General features: G+C 30.5%; 1 protein-coding gene across 2 annotated transcripts in view; it reads left to right on the plus strand.

Annotated features, from left to right (window-relative positions):
• Positions 1-329: 329 nt before the first annotated feature.
• Positions 330-25,955, plus strand: part of LOC119600434 (homeobox protein Nkx-2.1) — a 343,605-nt gene continuing 317,979 nt past the window's right edge. The window contains exon 1 of one of the 2 annotated variants that reach the window (XM_037950641.1): positions 330-780. The gene's annotated coding sequence lies outside the window, so the exon portion shown is untranslated. The remainder of the gene's footprint in view (positions 781-25,955) is intronic. The other variant, XM_037950640.1, reaches the window with a different exon arrangement.

Genomic DNA, 25,955 nt, shown 5'->3' on the forward strand with positions numbered 1-25,955 from the left:
AATTGAAATAGACCAATCAAAATCATAACAAAAAAATGGAGACAGCATGTGTTAGGTACATATCATTTGTCCTTTACTATCCTTGCCTTTATTTGCCGTTGCTTATATGGGGTTATTCAAAATAATTGAAATGCACAAGAATCTTTTACACGCCCATTACTTGTGTTGGTGTGAGCAGAATAAAATACGTTTTAATGCAAGAGATACAAACAGAAAAAGTTGTATTGAAAATTATGTTAACCAATCAAAAGTTATATAAACTTGTAAAACTTCTTGATATGAAAAACTTGTTCGAGGGCTATCCAGAAGCCATATGAGAAGTACTCGTTAGTACTGTTCAGGCCTCTTGTTTCATTTGACGGAATCGTGTCGAGTGGTTATTCATAATAAATTCACTGATGTGGGTTCTCTATCGTTAGTTTGCCTATATGAGATGTATTTGGATAAAAAAGAAAGGAATTATTTTCCGCTATTGGCGTTATAAGACTTTAATACTAATTTGTTTAGTGATTTTTTCTAGTGTTTTTGTCAATACATTTCATTCCCGCGTTATTTAAGAGATTAGCCGTTGTAAAAGTTCAAAACGTCTACCCTTTTAAAATATAGTGATATCAATATAATAAAGAAAATAACATACACAAGCTTAATGTATGAACTAATTGTTTATATCCTTTACTTTTTGAATTTACTCTTAATTGTTAAAGTGGTATCTGTAATAAGATATTAGATATTGTGAAACAAACCAAAAATATATAAGGATTTTACTCACATTTAAAAAAGGTAAACATATTTTATTTAAAAGTATCATAATCAAATATTTTTGTACTTATACCGATTTCTTCTTTGATGAACAAAAAAAAATTAAAAAAATCTAAAGTTTCTCCTCAAATATTAATTTTAAAATTATTTTGAGATTCCCCTTGTCCCATTCTCATTTTTTGTATATGATTGATGATGTTATAAGGCAATTTCAGTATAGGAATTATAAAAATTAAAGATAGATGAACCACTGTTTTTGAATTTATTAAGAATTGTCAAACTGCAATACATAACAATTAATTTGTGACTAAAGCCATGCATACACGGTTGTTAGATCTTACAACGTTGGCAGTAAAATGTGCAAAAAATTTCTAACAACAGTGTCAACGTACAAATTTTGTCTTACAACATTGACAGTAATGCTTTTTCTGACAACATTGCAAAAGAAAACGTTCACACGATTGTTACACATTTTACTGACAACGTTGTAAGATCTGAGAACCGTGTATCAAAGCTTTTAGACTGATAATACAGCATAATTAGTTTAGCAAATACAAGATAAACTTCATGCCATTGAGAAAAAATCTTATAAAATATGAGTTTTACAAATTTTGGAGATCTTTAAATTTTGTATTTATGCAAAGAATATGTGTACCAGTGTTGTCATATGCTTTAGGTCCCATCACACCAGATTGAGTAAAAACAAGTTAGAGTGCTATATTCGGCTATGTCGAATCTTAAATACCCTCCACCAGCAAGCTACTTTTTATTAAAACCCATTTAATTATCTAATCTTTAGATAACTTGGCAAAATTTTTGTTTCCGTATTGAGGTTATTAACATTCATACATATGTAAAACTAATTTTAATTAGGTCCTGAAAAATTTATATTAATAGGCCAGTTCGAAAACATTTTAATAGAATGATTTATCTATACACAGAACATACTCATTTTGAATTTTATCCGAATATAGTCATTTAATAGCGAATTAAGTGGTATTAAGTGATTTTCAGAAGTATACCTTATATAAGAACTAAGACAACTTATGGACCGATCCAGAAAAAAATTTCGTAGAATGATTTATATGTATATACAAAATACACATTTATGTCGAATTTTATCCCGATAACTTTGATTTTCAATGTGCATTTGAGTAATTTTAAATAAATAAAGACAAAACATATTTGTGTCGAATTTTATTAAGAACTAGCTATACCCAGTGTGCTTTGCTACCCTAAAAGCAATATAAATAAAAAATCTTCTTAATAATTTTGAAGATTCTAACTGTAATGTTTTCCAGAGATACATTTTTTCCGAACGTTAATTAAGATTTTAATGTAATCGATGACAAATTAAAAAAAAAATCTAATATTTTTCCGGATATACGAAATTTTGTATTTAGTTCATATAGGCCAAGACCCCATTGAAAGTCTGCCCGTTATTCTCTAAATGTTCACATTAATGTCAAAGATCTTCATGTAGAATTTGAAGATTCTAGCTCTAATAGTTTCTCAGATATACGAATTTTTCTATTTAATTCATATGGGAACTCACAGCCCGCAGATGAAAGTCCGCCCTTTTTTCTCCAAAATGTTCATATGTATAATAAAGTTCTTCTTGCAATATTTTAAGAATCTTGTTCTATTAGTTTCAAAGATAAGCGAAATTTTGTATTTAATTCATATGTGAGGTGCCAAACCCCCCATTGAAAGTCCGCCCGTTATTCTCTGAATGTTCACATGAATGTCAAAGTTCTTCAGTTAAAATTTGAAGATTCTAGCTCTAATAGTTTCTCAGATATAATAATTTTCCTATTTAATTTATATGGGGGCTCCAAGCCCCCCATGACGAAAGTCCGCTCTTTTTTCTCCAAAGTGTTCAGATGAATATTTAAGTTCTTAGTACAAAATTTGAAGAATTTAGTTCTATTAGTTTCCCAGATAAACCAATTTTTGTATTTTATTAATATGGGAGGTGCTGCTCCCCTCATGGGCAGTCCGCCAATTTATTTCCCAAAATGTTTAAATGGATATTAAAGTTACTCGTGCAAATTTTTAATATTCTAACTGTAATAGTTTCCAAGATAAACGAATTTTTGTATTTAATTTACATGTGAGGTGCCACGCCCCCTAATGCTAATCCGCCTACTTTTTGTCTTAAATTATTATATTGATACTAAAGTTGCTCCGACAAAATTTGAAGACTCTAACTATTATATTATCTCAGATATACTAATTTACTATTTTCTTAATATGGGCGTGGCACGTCGCCCACATGAAATTTCAACATAAAAAGTAGCCTATAGTTCCTTCCAGACATACAGGAAGAAACTGTGAAAATTTCAGGAAAATCGTTCCAGCCGTTTAGCAGTCTATAAAGCACAAACAAACAAACAAACATACATACATACATACAAACACACTTTCATTTTTATATATATAGATAACTTTATTGACAATGAAATATGTGCGTTTAAATGACTTTCGGAAGTGGGCCTTATATGGGAGCTATGACCAATAATGGACCGATCCGTAAAAAATTTGGTAAAATGATTAGTATGTATACGAAACATATTCAACTCGAATTTTATCACAATAGCTTTATTCATCAATGAAATATGTGCGTTTAGGTGATTTTCGGAAGAGGACCTTATATGGGAGCTATGACCAATAATGGACCGATCCGTAAAAAATTTGGTAAAATGATTAGTATGTATACGAAACATATTCAACTCGAATTTTATCACAATAGCTTTATTCATCAATGAAATATGTGCGTTTAGGTGATTTTCGGAAGAGGACGTTATATGGGAGCTAAGACCAATTGTGGACCGATTGAGATCTACGTTGATAGTGTGATTTCTGTTCATATTATGTACAAAATTTTGTATTGATACCGATATATTTGAGGGACTTATTAACGATAAACTATTGGATCGATTGTAAAGATTTTGAACATAATTGATCACTGCCCTGAAAAAATAATGTGTGACAAAATTTATCGAAATGTCTTTGGTAGTTTCTGAGAAAACTTCAAAAGAATTAGAAAAAAACGTAATTTTTTTCGAGGTAGTTGGAAGTTTTTACTCATAACTTTTTACATGGTGATCCGATTTTGCTGATTTTCAATACCAAACTGCTTAGGATAATAATAAATATTTTGGGTGAATTTGGTTGATTTCCTTTGCTTAGTTTTTATGTGTTTTACACAGACAGACGGACAGATGGACATAACTAAATCGACTCAGAATTTCATAAGGACCCAGAATATATATACTTTGTTGGGTCTTAGAAGAATATTTCTTGGTGTTACACACGGAACGACAAACTTATATATACCCTCTATCACCACTGATGGTGGTGGAGGGTATAAAAAGTACACGAATGGAAACGCTGACTTTTACTGCTAAAGTTATTTTGATAGAACCCCGATTTATTTCAGCAAAATTAAAAATATGTACATATGCATAAAAATATCACATAAACTAAAAAAAATTAAGTTCAAAATCAATCAAAAATTCGTAAACCCAAGAATTTTTTTTTTTACTAAAATAGGTCCTATCACGAAATTCGTAAAATCAAGTACTCAAATATTTACAAAATCAAGAATAATAAATTAAAATACAAATGAACTTAATAATTTTAACGTAATAGTTTGGGTGATCGATTATTCGACATTTTCTAATAAACGGTTTTCGAACAGTTGACATTTGAAAAAACGGGTTGATATTTTTCAAATTCAGAAAAAACCGGTTAACCGTTTTTTTATCATAAACTAGCTGCGCGAACCCGGCGTTGCCCGGGTTTCTTCTAAAATAAAGAGAATAATTTTCTATCTGTAATGACTATACTTTTTTTAATAGATGTCAAAATTTGCTTGTAACGATAAAATAGTTATTATATTTTTCTGCATTTTGTTTAATACTTAAAGTCAGTTTCTGGACCAAAAAGTCCCTTAAAAATTTACAAATTGAAAATGAGCTTAAATTAGTAACTTTTGACTAATTTTTAGAAACATTTAAGAAACTTTTTTGAGAAATTATACTGAAATCAGCATTCTCAATCACTGGTAGGGAACTAAGGACACTTTCAAATTAGTTGTTTTATTTTTCCCATATACAGCAGATTTAAAGAACTGTTCTGTACTTTTTATTGTAGTGCCCCTGGTGTAAAGAGGCAAAAGGCTTCGGGGCATTTTATTAACTACAAAAATACGTACCATTAACCGTACAAAATTTCAAGCGATTTTCATTCTATGTATTTGAAAAAGTACAGGCAATTGAAGAAACTCTGAAACGATTATAAAAAATTCTGCACAAAATCATGAAAAATTTGGGCTCATTGGAAGATTTCAAATTCCTTTAAATATTAAGTTTTTTACTCTCCTAGGAAAATATGAAGAATCATTGAATCTTGGCAGAGAAAACAAAACAACTTTTAATTTGACAAACAATTTTGAGTTGTTCATTAAAGAGTAAAACCACCGTTTTTGTCTCATCATTGTTTCTCAAAAATACATCCATTTATACAAATGTGTGTTTAAACATATTATTTTTATTCATTAGATTTTATGCATTCACACTAAAGTTTTTAGCTGAATTTAGACACCACTTATTAAGTCCGAAGAAATAAAGGTTTAAAGGTCAAATATCGTTAGATGTACAAAGAAGATACTCAAATAATTTTACTTATTAAAATATCCATATCTTCCTGTAATTAAAAAAAATTTCGGAATTTGCAAATGGTAAATGGAAAATGTGAGCTGGAGTTGTTCAAAATCATTATTTAATTTGAAGAGCTTGGAATAAATACGGCGCTACATACAGAAAAATATGTGCATAAAAAGTGGATAAAAGTGGATAAAAGTATAAAAAGATATCGAAAGATCAATTTATCCAAATTGTATATGAACAATGCTTTCTAGGTCATCGTTAGAGAGGTCTACCTACACTATCGGACAAAATAAAGTGCAAAAGTACTCATGTATATTCTTTCAGCGAAAAATCGGTTAAATGATTATTGAATATGGAATTTTTTTTCAAAATCATTTAGTTTATATACAATGCTACAAAAATAACAATAAAACTAAATTATTCTACTTAAAATTTTTCTGCATAACATCTAAAATTAAAATAAATTCACTTTTTTGTCGGACAAAATAAAGTGTAAATTTTATATATCATTATTTAAATTTCTTGTATATCAAAATTTTTTATCTATTTTGGTTCTGATTTTAATATCTGTATCTATTTAAGCCATTTTGGTAATTTTGTTCTCCATTATTATTCGCAATCGCTTTCCCTTCCCCTTGCTATCCCCATATGATAATTTTCAAAAAAAATACGTTTTTGATCACTATTTCATCGGAATTTTTTGATAAATTGTGGTCCAAAATTAATCTATTGGATTTAGGGCGGTGCTCTGAGCAACTTATTTCAATTTTCAGTGATTTTTCCTACAGTAATGTTATTTTTTAACTTTATCAAGTGCTTAAGCTTATTATCTTGCCGAAATATAAAGTTGCCCAAGTCCATTTCGAAGGCACTGATCTTAAGATTTCACTGCAATATGCTCATATAGTGTTCATTGGAGCTTTTTGAATAAATTTCACCTAGGTTCCCCACACCTAACGTTAAAAATTGGACACTTACGAAGAGTCATCTGACCCATACCTTCAATCTTTCACCAACATATTTAAAAGCTTAAATTTTTTTTCGATTTTAGTATTTAATTTCATATTTTTTAGATCAAATTTACGTAGTTGGTCAGATGAGTCCCAATTTCTACCGAAAATTTTGAAATGTCGACAATGAGTGTGAATTAAGCCCTTCAATATACAAAATTTAAAAAACAATACCCCAGGTTTCAAATATTATGGTGGAGGGCTATCGGTATTGTTACATTATTCAACTTTAAGAGCGAGAATCTTAGTGAAAATGGAGTAACTAATAACAAATGAGCAATTCACGAGCTTATTTAATAAAAATTTGGAAATAAATGCCGTAAAAATGGGTTTGGGAGACTTAATGCCTCAACCGATTCATGACTTCAAACACACGACTAAGGTTAAAAACATTATTGTAAGAAAAAAAAAAACACTGAAAAATTTGAATGACCTGCTCAGAGCATCGCCCTAAATCTAATAGATTAATATTTGACCACAATTGATCACAAAATTCCGCTGAAATAGCGAACAAAAACGGATTTCTTTTGAAAATAATAGTATGGGAGAAAGCAAGGGAAAGTGAAAGCGATTGCGAATAATAATGGTAAAATAATTACAAAAATGACTTGAGTAGATCCAGATATTCAAATCAGAACCAAAATAGATAAAAAATTTTGATATACATAAAATTAAAATAATGATATATAAAATTTACACTTTATTTTGTCCGACAAAAAAGTGAATTTACTTTAATTTTAAATGTTATACAGAAAAATTTTAGGTGGAATAAATTTGTTTTATAGTTATTTTTGTAGCATTGTATATAAACTAAATGAATTTAAAAAAAAGTTCCATATTCAATAATCATTTAACAGATTTTTCGATAAAATAATGTAGCATGAGCACTTTTGCACTTTATTTTGTCCGATAGTGTATATAAGATTTGCAAAAGTGCTGTCTTTCGTGACACTCTAATGAGTAGTCAAATACATATCTTTATATATCAAGATAATTTTTTGATGGCATATTTACCTGATCATAGATTTTTATTGTTATCTCGATTAACAATAAATTTAATTTTTTTATTTTTGATATAAAACTCGATTTGTATGGAAAATATGAGTGATTACGGATCTTTATTGTTTTCTCAAATTGAGAGTTATTTAAACAAAATTTTTAAAGGTTTATATAAATAGAAATTTTAAGGAGAGATATGAATGATTTTCTAGATAGATTTAGGTGTTATAAAAGGAACCACAGCCGATTTAAAATTCGAATTTTAGTGAAAATATAATATGAATATATTATTTTCCCTATTTTAGAAGCGGTTTTGTTCAGTAGTTTTTATTCTGCATGCAAATGTGGCATCGTAGACATTCATTCAAGATCTAATATAGATTAAAATAGTTATTTTCTGAGAATATACAGCAGATTACAGGCTTTGAAATAAAAACAGTTTCCCGGTGGAAAACGCTTTAGATGAAAATCGATTTTTGATTATAAATTAAATTGAATACAGATTTTTATTTTATCTAATCGTAAAGTTAGTTAAGGAACTACGAACAGTTTAGAGTTTTCATATAAAAATAAATTTTTGATTAAAAATTTAACAAAATAATAATTATCATATATTATGAGAATTATATATCATTATAAATGTAACAAAAAGTGGACGGAAAATGGTCATTGCATTTCATTAAGATCACAACAGGCCCTAAATTAGTGCTATAGGTGTATTTATTCGCATTTGATGTATTAAAAATTTTCTTCCTCAAACTAACCTTACCTTCCACTGTCATGCAAAATTTCATGAAGCATAAAATCCAGATCAAAAAGTTGATTCAAGATCAAAAAGTTGTTGTTTTTGTTTTGTAATTAGTGAGCATAAAAATGTGCGCAGCATCCGATCATATAGAGTCCAATATCATATAGAGTTTTTTTAACTTCTGAGGTTAGACCTATTAATATGCCAAATTTTATGTATGTAAATAAGTTTAGTAGTTATGTAGTGAAAGAGTAAAAAAGAGTTTCATATATATTTATTATTATATATTATAAGTTTTGAAGATGTAATGTGTCGTACTGTTCATCCCACAACTTTCATTATAACAGTTTTCATGAAAATCGGATCAGTAGTTTTTTATATGCCGGAACGTAAATTTGGTTTAATAATAGTTTTACAAAAAGTTTGTGTAAAAAGGGGCGTGGCATCCTATCCAGATCGGGAAATCAGACCTATCGGTATACCACATTTCATGTAAATCGGTTCAGTAGTTTTCTGTAAGTCTCGAATGAAAATTTTGTATAACAATTATGTAGAAAAAAGTGAGCATAAGAAGAATATAGCCTATTGTTCCACTTTAGAATAGAACTATTAGTGTTCTAAATTTCATGAAAATCGGTTCAGTAGTTTGTCCGCGAAAGCGTAACAAACAGACTTTCTCTTTCATATACTTATAGGATAAGATATAGGTAAGAATTGTTTTATAAAAGTGGACGTAGAAAGGGGCGTGGTATCGGATTACTATCTTATATATAGCCTATAGTTATTTCCAAGCTTATACCTATCGGTATACAAAATTTCACGTAAATCGGTTTAGTAATTTTTAATGTTATTGTGATTGCAAAATCGGTGTAATAATAGTTTTACGAAAAGTGGGCGTAAATAGGGGCGAGGCATCCGATCAAGATCTTATATAGCATATATTGTTCCTTTTGGGGTTAGAACTATTAACACAAACAAATAAACAAACAGTCTGTGTTATATATATATATATATATATATATATATATATATATATATATATATATATATATATATAACAGATATAAATACCAGATTTATTATATGTTACATATGAAAGATGTCAAGCAAATTATTGGAAGTTTTTCTATATATATATATATATATTCTATATATATATATATATATATATATATATATATATATATATATATATATATATATAACAGATATAAATACCAGATTTATTATATGTTACATATGAAAGATGTCAAGCAAATTATTGGAAGTTTTTCTAAAACTAAAATTTGAATAATATAAGAGTTTCCAAGATGCACGAAATTTTGTATTTAATTCATATATGTTGTGCCAAGCCACGTTATGCTCTAAATGTTCACATGAATTTTAAAGTTCTCCATTTAAAATTTGAAGATTCTAGCTCTAGTAGTTTCTCAGATATACGAATTTTACTATTTGATTCATGTGGGGGCTTCAAGACCCCCCAGATGAAAGTCCGCTTTTTTTTCCTCCAAAATCTTCAGATGAATATTTAAGTTCTTCGTGCGAAATTTGAAGAATTTAGTTCCATTAATTTTCCAGATAAACAAATTTTTGTTTTTAATTAATATGGGAGGTGCCGCTCCCCTCATGCATAGTCCGCCAATTTATTACCCAAAATGTTTAGATGGATGTTAAAGTTTTTCGTGCAAAATTTGAAGATTCTAACTAATAGTTTCGAAGATAAACGTATTTTTGTATTTAATTTATATGGGAGGTGCCACGCCCCCTAATGTTATCCGCCTACTTTTTGTCCTAAATAATTATATTGACACTAAGTTGCCTCGGATTAAAGCCCGCCCTTTTTCCTCCAAAATATTCAGATGAATATTAAAATAATATGTGCAAAATTTGAAGAATCTAGTTCTATTAGTTTCCCAGTTAAACGAAATTTTGTATGTAATTCATTGGAAGTCCGCCGTTATACTCTAAATGTTCAGATGAATGTCAAAGTTCTTTAAGTAAAATTTAAAGATTCTAGCTCTAATTTTATTCATATGGGGGCTCCAAGCCCCCATATATATATATATATATATATATATATATATATATATATATATATATATATATATATATATATATATATATATATAGATATATATATATAGAGATATATATCTATATAAAATCTATATAATTTTTAAAAAAGTTGTTTATGTCGAATTTCGCTGCTGACTTTCGTGGTTAATGTCAATTTCGTTGATATACTGGAACAAAGAATATAGGTAAAGAAGTTGGACTGCGACATTGTTTTACAACAATAACATTTCCCTCTCTTCACAGATGAGTTCTGTGTAAATTCAACTCACTTGTGAGAACTCAATTCTCTCACAATACTTCAAAACTTTTTCGCGAAAATACCGGGATAATAGGACTTGAATGACATTTTTTCACAAACACATAACGTTTTTTTATTTTTTTTACACAATTTTATCGCATTTAAAAACCCGAAATGTTTTAATTTTTCACAAACTAAAAAAATATTTTTTTAATTTTTTTGACAATTAATTTTTGTGTGTTGAAATTAAAATTGATAAAAAAAAGTTGTAAATATTATTTAAAATAAACTTATTTAAAAAAAAGAGATTTAAAGTCCATAAAATATATTTGCTAACTGTTTACTGATCAGATGCAAGCAAAATAAATTGAAAAATCTGCGAAAGTAGAAATTTAAATGTAATATATATTCGCTAACATTTTTAAGTACGATTTTACGCAACTATGTATGTTTGGAATCAGTGGTGAAAGTGGTTGGAGCTCCAATACTTATACAAAAATTCTAATACATTCTTAGAGTTAGGTACCAACTGACTTTCTACTGGAATTTTAAAGCAAATTATTAACTTTAAAGTAATTTTCTGAGACGAACCTTATATGGGGGGTAAGGTTAATTATTGGCTGATTTCCATAAAATTTGGCAGAGAGGTTTTAGTTCTCCGAAAACTTGTTTACGTCGAATTTCGTTGCTTTACTATAATTTTGCAGCTAGTTTTGAGCGTTATTGTTATTTTATGAGGGGACCTTATATCATGGGAAGGTCAATTATGAACCGATCTTCATATAATTTGGCAGAGAGATGTTAGTTTCTCTAAACATATTTATGTCGACTTTCGTTGATTTACTGGGATTTTGAACAATGTTATGTAATTTTCTGAGGGGACCTTATAGAGCGGGTAGGGTCAAATGTGGGCCGATCCAAAAAATGTGGTACCCTAAAAACTTGTTTACGTTGAATTTCGTTGCCTAGCTATCATTTTGAAGCAAGTTATATTTCTGTTCCCCTAAAACTTGTATATGTCGAATTTCGTTACATTACTATCATTTTGAAGCAAGTTAGTAACCTTATAGTCGTTTTCTGAGAGGGACCTTATATGGGGGGTAGGGCCAATTATGGACCGATTCTCGTAAAATTTGGTAGGGAGATTTTGGCTTATATAAAACTTGTTTATGTAGAATTTCATTGACATACTTATGTTTTTAAACCATCTATTACTGTTTACACTATTTTTCGGGGTGCCACTTGTATGGGGGACATGGACCGATATGTATATATACTAGCCATACCCAGTGTGCTTTGCTACCCTAAAAGGAATATGTATAAATAAATACCAGTTCGCCAGTTTCTATCTATCGCCAATTTCTATCTATCTATCTATAAAAAATTTTAATAATATAAGAGTTTCCAAGATGCACGAAATTTTGTATTTAATTCATATGTGCCAAGCCACCCATTGAAAGTACGCCCGTTATGCTCTAAATGTTCACATGAATTTCAAAGTTCTCCATGTAAAATTTGAAGATTCTAGCTCTAATAGTTTCTCAGATATACGATTTTTACTATTTGATTCATGTGGAGGCTTCAAGACCCCCCAGATGAAATTCCACTTTTTTTCCTCCAAAATGTTCAGATGAATATTTAAGTTCTTCGTGCGAAATTTGAAGAATTTAGTTCCATTAGTTTTCCAGATAAACGAATTTTTGTCTTTTATTAATATGGGAGGTGCCGCTCCCCTCATGGGTAGTCCGCCAATTTATTACCCAAAATGTTTAGATGGATGTTAAAGTTTTTCGTGCAAAATATTAAGATTCTAACTGTAATAGTTTCCAAGATAAACGTAGTTTTGTATTTAATTTATATGGGAGGTGCCACGCCCCCTAATGATAGTCCGCCTACTTTTAGTCCTAAATAATTATATTGACACTAAAGTTGCTCCATGGACATGGACCGATATGGCCCATTTTCAATACCAAACAAACTGCATCAATAAAAAATAGTTATACAAAATTTCTGCTCCTTAACTCTTCTCGTTCGGACTCTATCGTGCTTTCAACAGACGGACGGACGGGCGGAAGTGGCTAGATCGTCTTAACATTTAATAAGGACCCAAAATATACAGTGACTTCCACAACTGTTCACAAAAACACAAAATTATAATATTTTTAGTATAAAAAATTTTCCCAGCAAAATAAAAATTTCATTCTTTATATTATACTAGCTATACCCAGCGTGCTTTGCTACCCTAAAAGCAATATAAATAAAAAATCTTCTTAATAATTTTGAAGATTCTAACTGTAATGTTTTCCAGAGATACATTTTTTCCGAACGTTAATTAAGATTTTAATGTAATCGATGACAAATTAAAAAAAAAATCTAATATTTTTCCGGATATACGAAATTTTGTATTTAGTTCATATAGGCCAAGACCCCATTGAAAGTCTGCCCGTTATTCTCTAAATGTTCACATTAATGTCAAAGATCTTCATGTAGAATTTGAAGATTCTAGCTCTAATAGTTTCTCAGATATACGAATTTTTCTATTTAATTCATATGGGAACTCACAGCCCCCCGATGAAAATCCGCCCTTTTTTTCTGCAAAATGTTCATATGTATAATAAAGTTCTTCTTGCAATATTTTAAGAATCTTGTTCTATTAGTTTCCCAGATAAGCGAAATTTTGTATTTAATTCATATGTGAGGTGCCAAACCCCCCATTGAAAGTCCGCCCGTTATTCTCTGAATGTTCACATGAATGTCAAAGTTCTTCAGTTAAAATTTGAAGATTCTAGCTCTAATAGTTTCTCAGATATAATAATTTTCCTATTTAATTTATATGGGGGCTCCAAGCCCCCCATGACGAAAGTCCGCTCTTTTTTCTCCAAAATGTTCAGATGAATATTTAAGTTCTTAGTGCAAAATTTGAAGAATTTAGTTCTATTAGTTTCCCAGATAAACCAATTTTTGTATTTTATTAATATGGGAGGTGCTGCTCCCCTCATGGGTAGTCCGCCAATTTATTTCCCAAAATGTTTAAATGGATATTAAAGTTACTCGTGCAAATTTTTAATATTCTAACTGTAATAGTTTCCAAGATAAACGAATTTTTGTATTTAATTTACATGTGAGGTGCCACGCCCCCTAATGCTAATCCGCCTACTTTTTGTCTTAAATTATTATATTGATACTAAAGTTGCTCCGACAAAATTTGATGACTCTAACTATTATATTATCTCAGATATACTAATTTAATATTTTCTTAATATGGGCGTGGCACGTCGCCCACATGAAATTTCAACATAAAAAGTAGCCTATAGTTCCTTCCAGACATACAGGAAGAAACTGTGAAAATTTCAGGAAAATCGGTCCAGCCGTTTAGCAGTCTGTAAAGCACAACAACAAACATACATACATACATACATACATACATACATACATACATACATACATACATACATACATACATACAACATACATACATACATACATACTAATACACATACATCATACATACATACATACATACATACATACATACATACATACATACATACATACATACATCATACATACATACATACATACATACATACATACATACATACATACATACATACATACATACATACATACATACATACATACATACATACATACTACATACATACATACATACATACATACATACATACATACATACATACATACATACATACATACATACATACATACTATACTACATACATACATACATACATACATACATACATACATACATACATACATACATACATACATACATACATACATACATACATACATACATGCATACATACATACATACAAACACACTTTCATTTTTATATACACTATCGGACAAAATAAAGTGCAAAAGTGCTCATGCTACATTATTTCATCGAAAATCTGTTAAATGATTATTGAATATGGATTTTTTTAAATTCATTTAGTTTATATACAATGCTACAAAAATAACAATAAAAAAATTTATTCCACCTAAAACTTTTCTGTATAACATTAAAATTAAAGTAAATTCACTTTTTTGTCGGACAAAATAAAATGAAAATTTTATATATCATTATTTTAATTTTATGTATATCAACATTTTTTATCTATTTTGGTTCTAATTTGAATAACTGGATCTACTGAAGCCATTTTTGTAATTTTTTTACCATTATTATTCGCAATCGCTTTCACTTTCCCTTGCTTTCTCCCATACTATTATTTTCAAAAGAAATCCGTTTTTGTTCGCTATTTCACCGGAATTTCAATTATTCAATTATGGTCAAATATTACTCTATTAGATTTAGGGCGATGCTCTGAGCAGGTCATTCAAATTTTTCAGTGTTTTTTTTTTCTTACAATAATGTTTTTAACCTTAGTCGTGTGTTTGAAGTCATGAATCGGTTGAGGCATTAAGTCTCCCAAACCCATTTTTACGGCATTTATTTCCAAATTTTTATTAAATACGCTCGTGAATTGCTCATTTGTTATTGCTTACTCCATTTTCACTAAGATTCTCGCTCTTAAAGTTGAATAATGCAACAATACCGATAGCCCTCCACCATAATGTTTAAAACCTGGGGTATTGTTTTTAAAATTTTGTATATTGAAGGGCTTAACTCACATTCATTCTAGACATTTTAAAATGTTCGGTACAAATTGGAACTCATCTGACCAACAACGTAAATTTGAGCTAAAAAATACGAAATTAAATACTAAAATCGAAAATCATGCTTTTAAATATGTTGGTGAAAGATTGAAGGTATGGGTCAGATGACTCTTCGTATGTGTCCAATTTTTAACTTTAGGTGTGGGGATCCTATATGAAATTTATTCAAAAAGCTCCAATGAACACTATGTGATCATATTACAGTCAAATCTTAAGATCAGTGCCTTCGAAAGGGACTTGGGCCACTTTATATTTCGGCAAGATAATAAGCTTAAGTAGGAAAAATCACTGAAAAATTTAAATTAGTTGCTCAGAACACCGCCCTAAATCCAATAGATTAATTTTGGACCACAATTGATCAAAAAATTCCGATGAAATAGTGATCAAAAACGGATTTCTTTTGAAAACTATCATATGGGGAAAGCAAGGGGAAGGAAAAGCGATTGAAAATAATAATTGAGAACAAAATTACCAAAATGGCTTAAGTAGATCCAAATATTAAAATCAGAACCAAAATAGATAACAAATTTTGATATACAAGAAATTTAAATAATGATATATAAAATTTACACTTTATTTTGTCCGACAAAAAAGTAAATATACTTTAATTTTAGATGCTATATAGAAAAATTTTAAGTACAATAATTCAGTTTTATTGTTATTTTTGTAGCATTGTATATAAACTAAATGATTTTGAAAAAAATTTCCATATTCAATAATCATTTAACCGATTTTTCGCTGAAAGGATATAGCATGAGTACTTTTGCACTTTATTTTGTCTGATAGTGTATATAGATTATATTACGTCCTGAAAATTTAGCTAAGCCATATAATAAGAAATTAAATTTGACTTTGTGAACACTATTGTAACCCTACTGATATATGGACATTTTCCATTTTCCGCATGGATATATCAGCATTTATTGGAACCAACTATTGCTTTAATGATAGGTGTAAGTTTCTTTTGCATGTCTTAAATTAAATTCCATAAAAAATATTTGTCAAATTTAACCCATTCTTCATTCATCTTCTTCTAAAGCTTTTCTAGATTATGTGGCACTGTAGATCACATATTATGTTAAATTTTGGCATATTCTAAAAATTTTTGGTCGGAATAGAGCAATTAAATTTTACGTTTAAGCAATGGAAACTCGTATCGTGGTAAAAATAAACTATTTCAGATAGGTTGGTCACATTTACAGTTAGTGGACCCAGCGGAATGCTCCAACTAAAGAAATACTAAAAATGCACTAGAGTTTTGGAGTAGGATTTTTATTGATATATGTTTGGTTTCATGGAAAAGAGTTAGAAATCTTAAAAAAATAGAAGGAATATTGAAAACAATCCCCTATGTAGACACTTCAAGGGGTTCTTACCTGCCAATTCCGTAAATCCTTTAGTGTTCACCACACTAAACCTTCATTATGTAGGCCGATGGCCTAAAACAAAAGATTTATATAACCATCTAATATATTGAGGACCACTATATTAAATGTTTTGAATTGTCCTCAACAATAAACAAGGCGGAATCGAACCAAAAATGTTGCAAATAAGCACAAATATACCCAAATAATGAAATTTCCAATGCCCCATAACCTTAAAAAGCATTAGGTGACGATAAATGAAGAATGAGCTGAAATTAACACATATTTTTAATAAAATTTTATTAAAAACATGCAAAAGAGTCTTAAACCTATAATTACAGCAACCGTTGGCTACAATAAATGCTGATATATCCATGCGGAAATAGAAAATGTCCATATATCAGTAGGGTTACAATAGTGTTCACAGAAACATGATTACATTTTTTACTCCTTTTCTACGAAAATCAAATTTAATTTCATAATTTATGGCTTAGTTAATGTTTCAGGACGTAATATATTTGAAATATGAAGAATGAAATTTTAATCTTGCTGGAAACATTTTTTATACTAAAAATATTATAATTTTGTGTTTTTGTGGACAGTTGTGGAAGTCACTGTATATACTTTTGTGGATCTGTGACCAATATTTCAATGCGTTACAAACGGAATGACAAAAGCAATATGCCCCCATCTTTTTTGATGGTGGGTATAAAAACTTAACGTTTATGTTTAAATTTGATTAATAAAACATAGCCCGAACCGATTTTTAACAATTTAAAAGATTGTAACATTAGATATATTCATCTGATTTTCATAACTTCTTCAATGTAAACAAGTACGAGTGCTATATTCGGCTGTGCCGAGTCTTATATACCCTTCACCATAGTGTATTTAAAAATTCATTTTCCCGACTATATCATTATTATAGCAATTGCAAAACATAATGAACAACAACAACGCTAAACGATATAAACACACAAAAAATAAAATACACAAGGCAGTAAAACCAACAGACATCCAAACATACGAAACGAAATACAGAAAAAAACAAAAACAAAATACACAACGCAATGAAACCAACAGACATCCAAACATACGAAATTCAATACACCAAGAAAACAAAAACAATATACACAAGACAATGAAACACACAGCCATCCAAACATACGAAACGAAATACTCAAAAAAACAAAAACAATATACAAAGGCAATGAATAAGCAGTGTTGTTGTTGTTTTTTTTTAATGGAATTTTCAGAGGTTGTCTCGGATTTTTGCTTATATCTCCGTTGTTATACCCTCCACCACCATCAGTGGTGATAGAGGGTATATATAAGTTTGTCGTTCCGTGTGTAACACCAAGAAATATTCATCTAAGACCCAACAAAGTATATATATTCTGGGTCCTTATGAAATTCTGAGTCGATTTTGCTATGTCCCTCTGTCCGTCTGTCTGTCTGTGTAAAACACGCTCACGTTAAAACTAAGTAAAGGAAATCAACCAAATTCACCCAAAATTTTTACTATTATCCTAATCAGTTTGGTATTGAAAATCAGCAAAATCGGATCACAACGTAAAAAGTTATGAGTAAAAATTTCAGACTACCTCGAAAAAAATTACGTTTTTTTCCTAATTCTTTTGAAGTTTTCTCAGAAACTACCAAAGATATTGCGATGAATTTTGTCACACTTTATTTTTTTATGGCAGTGATCAATTATGTTCAAAATCTTTACAATCGATCCAATATTTCCCATAGCCCCCATACAAAGGTATATATTCCCGGAAATTAGTTTATCGTTAATAACTCAATCAAATATATCGGTATCAACACCAAATTTTGTACATACAAATATAATATGAACAGAAATCATACTACCAACGTAGATCTCAGTCGGTCCACAATTGGTCATAGCTCCCATATAAGATCCACTTCCGAAAATCACCTAAACGCACATATTTCATTGATGAATAAAGCTATTGTGATAAAATTCGGGCTGGATATGTTTTGTGTACATACAAATCATTCTACAAAATTTTTTGCTGATCGGTCCATTATTGGTCATAGCTCCCATATAAGGCCCACTTCCGAAAATCATTTAAAATCTCATATTTCATTGTCAAATAAAGCTATTTTGATAAAATTCGACACAAATATGTTTAGTCTAAATATAAATCACTCTACGAAATTTTTTCCGGATAGGCCCATAATTGGTCATATCTCCCATATAAGGTCGACTTCCGAAAATCACTTAAACGCATATATTTCATTGAATTATAAAGCTATCGGGATAAAATTCGACACAAATCTGTTTTGTATACATACAAATCTTTCTACAAAATTTTTTACGGATCGGTCCATTATTGGTCATAGATCCCATATAAGGCCCACTTCCGAAAATCACTTAAAAGCTCATATTTCAATGTCAAGTAAAGCTATCTTGATAAAATTCGACACAAAAATGTTTTGCCTAAACATGAATCACTCTACGAAATTTTTTCCGCATAGGCCCATAATTGGTCATAGCTCCCATATAAGGTCCACTTCCGAAAATCACTTAAACGCATATATTTCATTGAAAATCACTTAAAAGCACATATTTCATTATCAAATAAGGCCATCTTGATAAAATTCGACACAAACAAATATAAATCACTCTGCGAAATTTTTCCCGAATAGGCCCATAATTGGTCATAGTTCCCATATAAGGTCCACTTCCGAAAATCACTTACACGCATATATTTCATTGAATTCTTAAGCTATAGGAATAAAATTTGACTTGAATAAGTTTTGTGTACATACAAATCATTTTACCACCTTTTTCTCGGATCGGTCTCCCATATAAAGTCCACTTCTGAGAATTACTTAAACGCACATATTTCATTGTCAAATAAAGTTATCTTTGTTGTAAATACTTTAGCAAATTTTACTTTACTTTTATAAAAATAATTAATCTAGTTTTACATGTTTTTATGTTTTAAAAATTTCTATGAAAATAAAAATATTTTTTCACTTCGTTTTGAGATACCAAATAGAAATATTGCCTTTCACTTTTCAATAGGTTATGGGGCTTACTCATCATTGATTTTTTGATTGTGCAATTCGGTTTTCTTAGAATTATACGTGAGTGATAATTTGTTAAAAATGGCAAATGCGAACGCAATTATGCAATTGGAAAAATTGGTTGGATCCGAAAATTGGTCCACGTGGTGTTTTGCGTTGAAGGCTCAGTTTGAATTGGGGAACTTGTGGTGTTGTATTGAAGGTACGTGCGAAGATGCTGTGAAGGAAACACAAGCAAGATGCCGTATCATTCTGGCAATTCACAAGGATTTGTACGTGTGTGTGCAAGAAGCTCTTACTGCCAAAGAGTTTTTCGAGAAATTTCAAGATTCTGGTTTGGACAGACGTATTAGACTCCTGCGGAAACTATGTTCAATACAGATGATGGAATGTAATTCTGTTGCACATTATGTTTCAGAAGTAGTGTCAACCGCACAGAAGCTAAATGGTATTGGGTTTGGAGTATCTGATGAATGGATAGCGTCAATTTTGTTGAAAGGCTTACCAGCGGAATATAATCCCATGATTATGAGCATGGAGAGTTCGGGTAAGGTATTAACTGCGAATGCTGTCAAGTCAAAATTATTACAAGATTCAGCCCTAACGAGCAAAAAAGCCAATAAAAAGAAGGATGTTAAAAACGTCAAGTGCTATAATTGTAATAAATATGGTCACTATGCAACAAAATGTCCAAATGAAGGTTCTGAAAAGAAGAATCAGTCTTTGTTTGCTGCCTATGTCGTAAAAGGTTTAAGCCGAGATGAATGGTACTTCGATAGCGGTGCATCCGTACATATGGTTCAGTCTAAAGAATATTTCGAAAATATACAAGCATATAATGGTGAAGTACTTATTGCTAATGACAAAACATTAAAAGCAGTTGGTAAAGGCACGGTTGTAATCGATGTTTAAATTCCTGGTGGAAGTCAGAAGGTTACAATCAAAAATGTTTTGTATGTGCCAGAGCTTGGAGCTAATTTATTATCAATAAGCGAAATTATAAGACGAAACAAAAGAGTAGTTTTCGATAAAACTGGTTGTAAAGTCTTAGATGAGCAAAATAAATTGGTGGCTTCTGGAAAATTGGTCGATGGTATGTATAAGTTATGCACACCTACTAATCAACGTGTTTATTTGGCTAGTGAATCATCAAATTTCGAAACGTGGCATAGACGTTTAGGTCATGTGAATCAACAGTCTATTGAGAAGATGAAATCTGATGGTATGTATACGGTGTTCCTGTTACCCTAAATTGTGTGGCATGTGCTCAAGGAAAGCATGCAAAATCCAAATTTCCCAAAGAAGGTTCAAGAGCTAGTGAGATTTTAGAAATAGTTCACACGGATTTGTGCGGGCCTATGGAGGTCAAATCAAATGCAGGCAGTTTGTAAATGCTGAAGTTTACTGATGACTTTAGTCGAAAAGTTTTCACATATTTTTTGAAAAATAAAAGTTTGGTGTTTGAAACATTTGTCAATTTCAAAACCTTCGCCGAAAAGCAAACCGGAAAGAAGCTAAAATATCTTCGTTCAGATAATGGCGGCGAATTTGTTAATCAAAAGATGTCGGATTTTCTTAAAAAGTGTGGAATTATGCATCAGAAAAGTGTGGCTTATAATCCGCAGCAAAATGGTCTTGCAGAGCGGATGAATAGATCATTAATTGAAAAAGCCCGTTGTATGTTATATGAAGCCAAACTTCCGAAAAGTTTTTGGGCAGAAGCAGCATCCACAGCTAGTTATTTGATAAATCGTATTCCACATCGTATTCTTCAAAAATGTCCAGATGAAATATGGTATGGAAGAAAGCCAGGTGTTGGTCATTTACGAGTTTTCGGCTGTAATGCTATGATGCATATACCTTATCAAAAAAGGAGAAAGCTTGATGCAAAATTTAAAAAGATGATATTCATTGGTTATTGCAACGAATCGAAGGGATATCGCTTATTTGACCCAATTGATAAGTCCGTCACTATAAGTCGTGATGTCATATTTTTTGAAGAAGAATTCATGTCATTGAATAAAGAAAAGTCGATTGATGGATATTGGTTCTCAATTCCTCCTCCTACATTAGAGCAAAATAATGTTGTTGAAACTTCTGATTTAGAGCAAAATCGCATTGAAGAAATTTTAGACAATACAGGTAACATTGTCGATAACGATTCATTATTATTCTCTTCGTTTACAGAGGATAACAATGAAGTGGGGGAAGTAATCGACAACGAAAATGCTTCAAATGCAAGTACACTAAATCAAGCAGTTGAGTCTGAAATCGTAGTTGCAGTTCCTCAAAAAGGTCTTATAGCATCATGTGGTATTGCAGAAGATCCGTTAACGTACAAAGAAGCTTTGAATAGTCCAGATAGAGAAAAATGGTTGAAAGCAATTGAGAGTGAAGTCAATCCATTGGAAACCAACAACACTTGGACAGAAGTCAGTAGTTCTAGTTGCCAAAACGCAATAAAAACAAGATGGGTTTTTAAGATTAAGGACGAGCCAGATGGATCTAAAAGGAATAAAGCACGTTTGGTTGTAAACGGGTACACTCAGAAAAAAGGCATCGATTACGAAGAAACATATTCTCCAGTGATTCGTTATACATCTTTAAGAATGTTGATGGCCTTAGCTGTAAAATATAACCTTGAAATAGAACAAATGGATGCTGTAACGGCGTTTTTGCAAGGAGAATTGAGTGAAGATATATTTATCCATCAGCCAGAAGGTGTAAAATGTGCGAACCCAAATTCAGTCCTTAAACTTAACAAGGCTTTATACGGTTTAAAGCAGGCAAGTTTAGTATGGAATAGCAAATTAGATAAAGTTTTACTCAAGATTGGATTTAAGAAATGTAAAATTGATCCATGTGTATATTATCATATTGAAAATACAAATCGAACATATCTGGCAATTTACGTTGACGACATGTTGTTATTAAGTAATGATTCAACATTTCGTGAAGCCATAAAACTGAAGCTGTGTCAAGAACTACACATGAAGTTGCTTGGAAAAGCTAAAAAGTGTTTAAATATCAGAATTACCAAAGAAAAGAACGTTATATATTTGGATCAAGAAAGTTATATTGATCAAATATTGCAAAAGTTTAACATGTCTGACTGTAATGCTGTTCAAGTACCTATGGATCCAAATCAAAAGCTTAGTAAGAAAGATGAAGGTATGGGCGCAAGTAATGTTTATCCATATCAGCAAGCCTTATGTATCTTACACAGTGTACACGACCAGATATATGTCTCGCAGTAAGTTATTTAAGTCATTTCAGTAATAATCCTAGCCAAGAACATTGGAATGCTGTAAAAAGAGTGTTTCGATATTTGAAAGGAACAAAACACTGTAAACTTTGCTACAGACAGGATGGTAATAATGAGCTAATAGCATATTCAGATGCTGATTGGGCTAATGACGTTGATGAGAGAAAATCAATTACAGGCTATGCTGTTATTCTCCAATCCGGTGCCATCTCATGGAGCAGCAAGAAACAGCAGACAGTAGCCTTGTCTTCAACCGAGGCGGAATATATGGCAATGTCTGCAGTAACCCAAGAAGTAGTCTGTTTAAGAGAACTTTTTTATGAACTCGTGCCAGACATTCCAAACAAACCAACTCCTATTTTATGTGACAACAGAAGCGCAATAGCTTTTTCATCCAGTAATGTTTATCGAGCCCGTTCTAAACATATTGATGTGCGTCATCATTTTTTGAGAGAGAAGAAGAATGCCAAACAAGTAGAATATTTCCCTATCAAGACTGATGAGATGATAGCAGATTCTTTGACCAAAGCTACAACTGCACCAAAACATAACTTTTGTTTTCAGAAACTGGGTTTAATTATTATAATGTAAATTTGAGTGGGGGTGTTGTAAATACTTTAGCAAATTTTACTTTACTTTTATAAAAATAATTAATCTAGTTTTACATGTTTTTATGTTTTAAAAATTTCTATGAAAATAAAAATATTTTTTCACTTCGTATTGAGATACCAAATAGAAATATTGCCTTTCACTTTTCAATAATCTTGAGAAAATTCGACACTTATATGTTTTGTCTTTACATAAATCACTCTACGAAATTTTTTCCGGATAGGCCCTTAATTGCTCATAGCTCCTATATAAAGTCCAATTCCTAAAATCACCTAAACGCACCTATTGGAGTAAAAATATACTTGATTTTTTCTGCATTATACGAAATTGTTTCCTGATCGGTGCATAATTGGTCACAACTCCCATATAAGGACCATTTCTGAAAATTACTTGAACGCACATTTTATACACATGTAGGTATAAAATTTGACATAAATGTGTATTTTGTATATATGTATATAAATCATACGGAATTTTTTCCGGACCGGTCCAGAAGTTGTCTTAGCTCCCATATAAGGTTAACTGTTGAAAATCACTTAATACCACTTAATTCGTTATTAAATTATTATATCCGGATAAAATTCGACATAAGTATGTTCTGTGTATAGATAAATCATTCTAAATTTTTCTGGACCTAATCATCATTAGTTCGACAAAAATTTTGGCGACTTATCTAAAAATTAGATAGTTAGATGGGTTTCAATAAAAAGTAGCTTGCTGGTGGAGGGTATTTAAGATTCGGCATAGCCGAATATAGCACTCTAACTTGTTTATGAACGGATTTTGCTGATTTTAAATAGGAAACTTCTCGAAAGCATGTCTGATAGAATTATTATTCAGAAAACTGATTTCAACAGACAGACAGACGGACATGGCTTAATCGACTCCGCTATCTATAAGGATTCAGAATATATATACTTTATGGGGTCAGAAAATTATATTTTGGAAATTACAAACGGAATGACAAACTTATATATACCCTTCTCACGAAGGTGAAGGGTATAAAAATTAGGAAAAAAGTGGGACACTTCTGTTAAAAATAAAGAACTATGCAATCCTAGCTTATTCTAAAATCCCTGTTTAGGCAATTTTCATAGGCATTCCAACACTTTTATAATATTTCAGCTGCAAACTAATTATTGTAATTGGAATATAATCTTAAGATTGACACAATTTTATCAAACAGTTATTCCAATCATAATACAAATAAAATTTGTTAATTAATTAGGAAAATCAAAAATTTTTAGCCAAAGTACTTTAGAAAAATATACTCTAGTTCCTGTTGCTCCAATATTTTGAAAATTTAGACGGGCTGCACTATTATTTACTTTACAAAAATTAACAAAATTTAATTTAAGTAATCTTTGAAAACAAAGCAAATAAAAAGTTATTTGATATTCGCAAAATCAACATTTAGAAAAAATCGACACTGGAAAAGCAAAAAAAAAAAAACGGGTTTAAAACCGGTTGATCACCCTAGTAATAGTACAAAAAAAATCTTAGTACAAAATATCTTTTAATAGCTCTTTGTTTTGGAGTTTCAATTAAGGAGCTAAAATTCACCATTAATTTAATTTTCGAGCTATAGTGCATTATTTTTCCATTTCCTTGTTTTAAGACTCAGTATATGTTACAGGTCATAAATATGAATAAAACTTGAAAAAATGGTAGTCACAATCTACATATTTACACCAAATTGACATTGCATTATGGATCACGCTCTGGATCATTGAATTGAATTTGCCCGCATAATTAAGCTAGCGGACGGCCTCGTAAATTAGTTAATATGTAAAAAACAAAATTTTTCCATGCCAATTTTTCCTGTTAATTCTCCGTCCATTATAAAAAAATTCTAAATATTTTAAGGTGTGGCCTCCCGTAGGTTGGTGGTTAGTGTTCTAGTCTGGTAGACCGGAGGTGGCAGATTCTATTCCCACCTGAGGCACTGGTTAAGGAGCGCACAACGGGCCCGATAGAGGCCTAGGTATATTTCTTTGGATTTGATGTATATACATCCTCCATTCTTAGGTTAAGGAAATATGTTTAATGTTATAACATTAATTTCTTGTTAAAATGGATATATATAAAACTTAACATATCTCACACTTTATTCGTTCACAAATCCGAACACCGGTTTTTAAAAATCTTTTTCAGTGTTTATATTCTCCTTGGCCCGTACAACATACATAACAATTTTTATCTTCCTAGGTCATTGAGGGTCTACCAAATTAGTTAATATGTAAAAAGAATATTTTACCACCCCTCTTTTTCCTCTTAATACACAGTCCATAGTCTAAAAATTTTTATTCTAACAACATTAAGGTAAATCCAACGTCCGTATCATATGCTTGGCAATTCTTAGCATCATTGGTCTTTAAATGGCTATAAAATGAACTGAAAAATAATAAAAAATACAATTTTGTCACGCTTTCTTCTCTCAATACTTCGTCCGTAGTCCAAAAATCTA

The sequence above is a fragment of the Lucilia sericata genome, unplaced genomic scaffold (assembly GCF_015586225.1).
Source record: "Lucilia sericata isolate MDLA Ls3-8-SP2 unplaced genomic scaffold, ASM1558622v1 Contig000114F_arrow, whole genome shotgun sequence".
Taxonomy (NCBI): Eukaryota; Metazoa; Arthropoda; class Insecta; order Diptera; family Calliphoridae; genus Lucilia; species Lucilia sericata.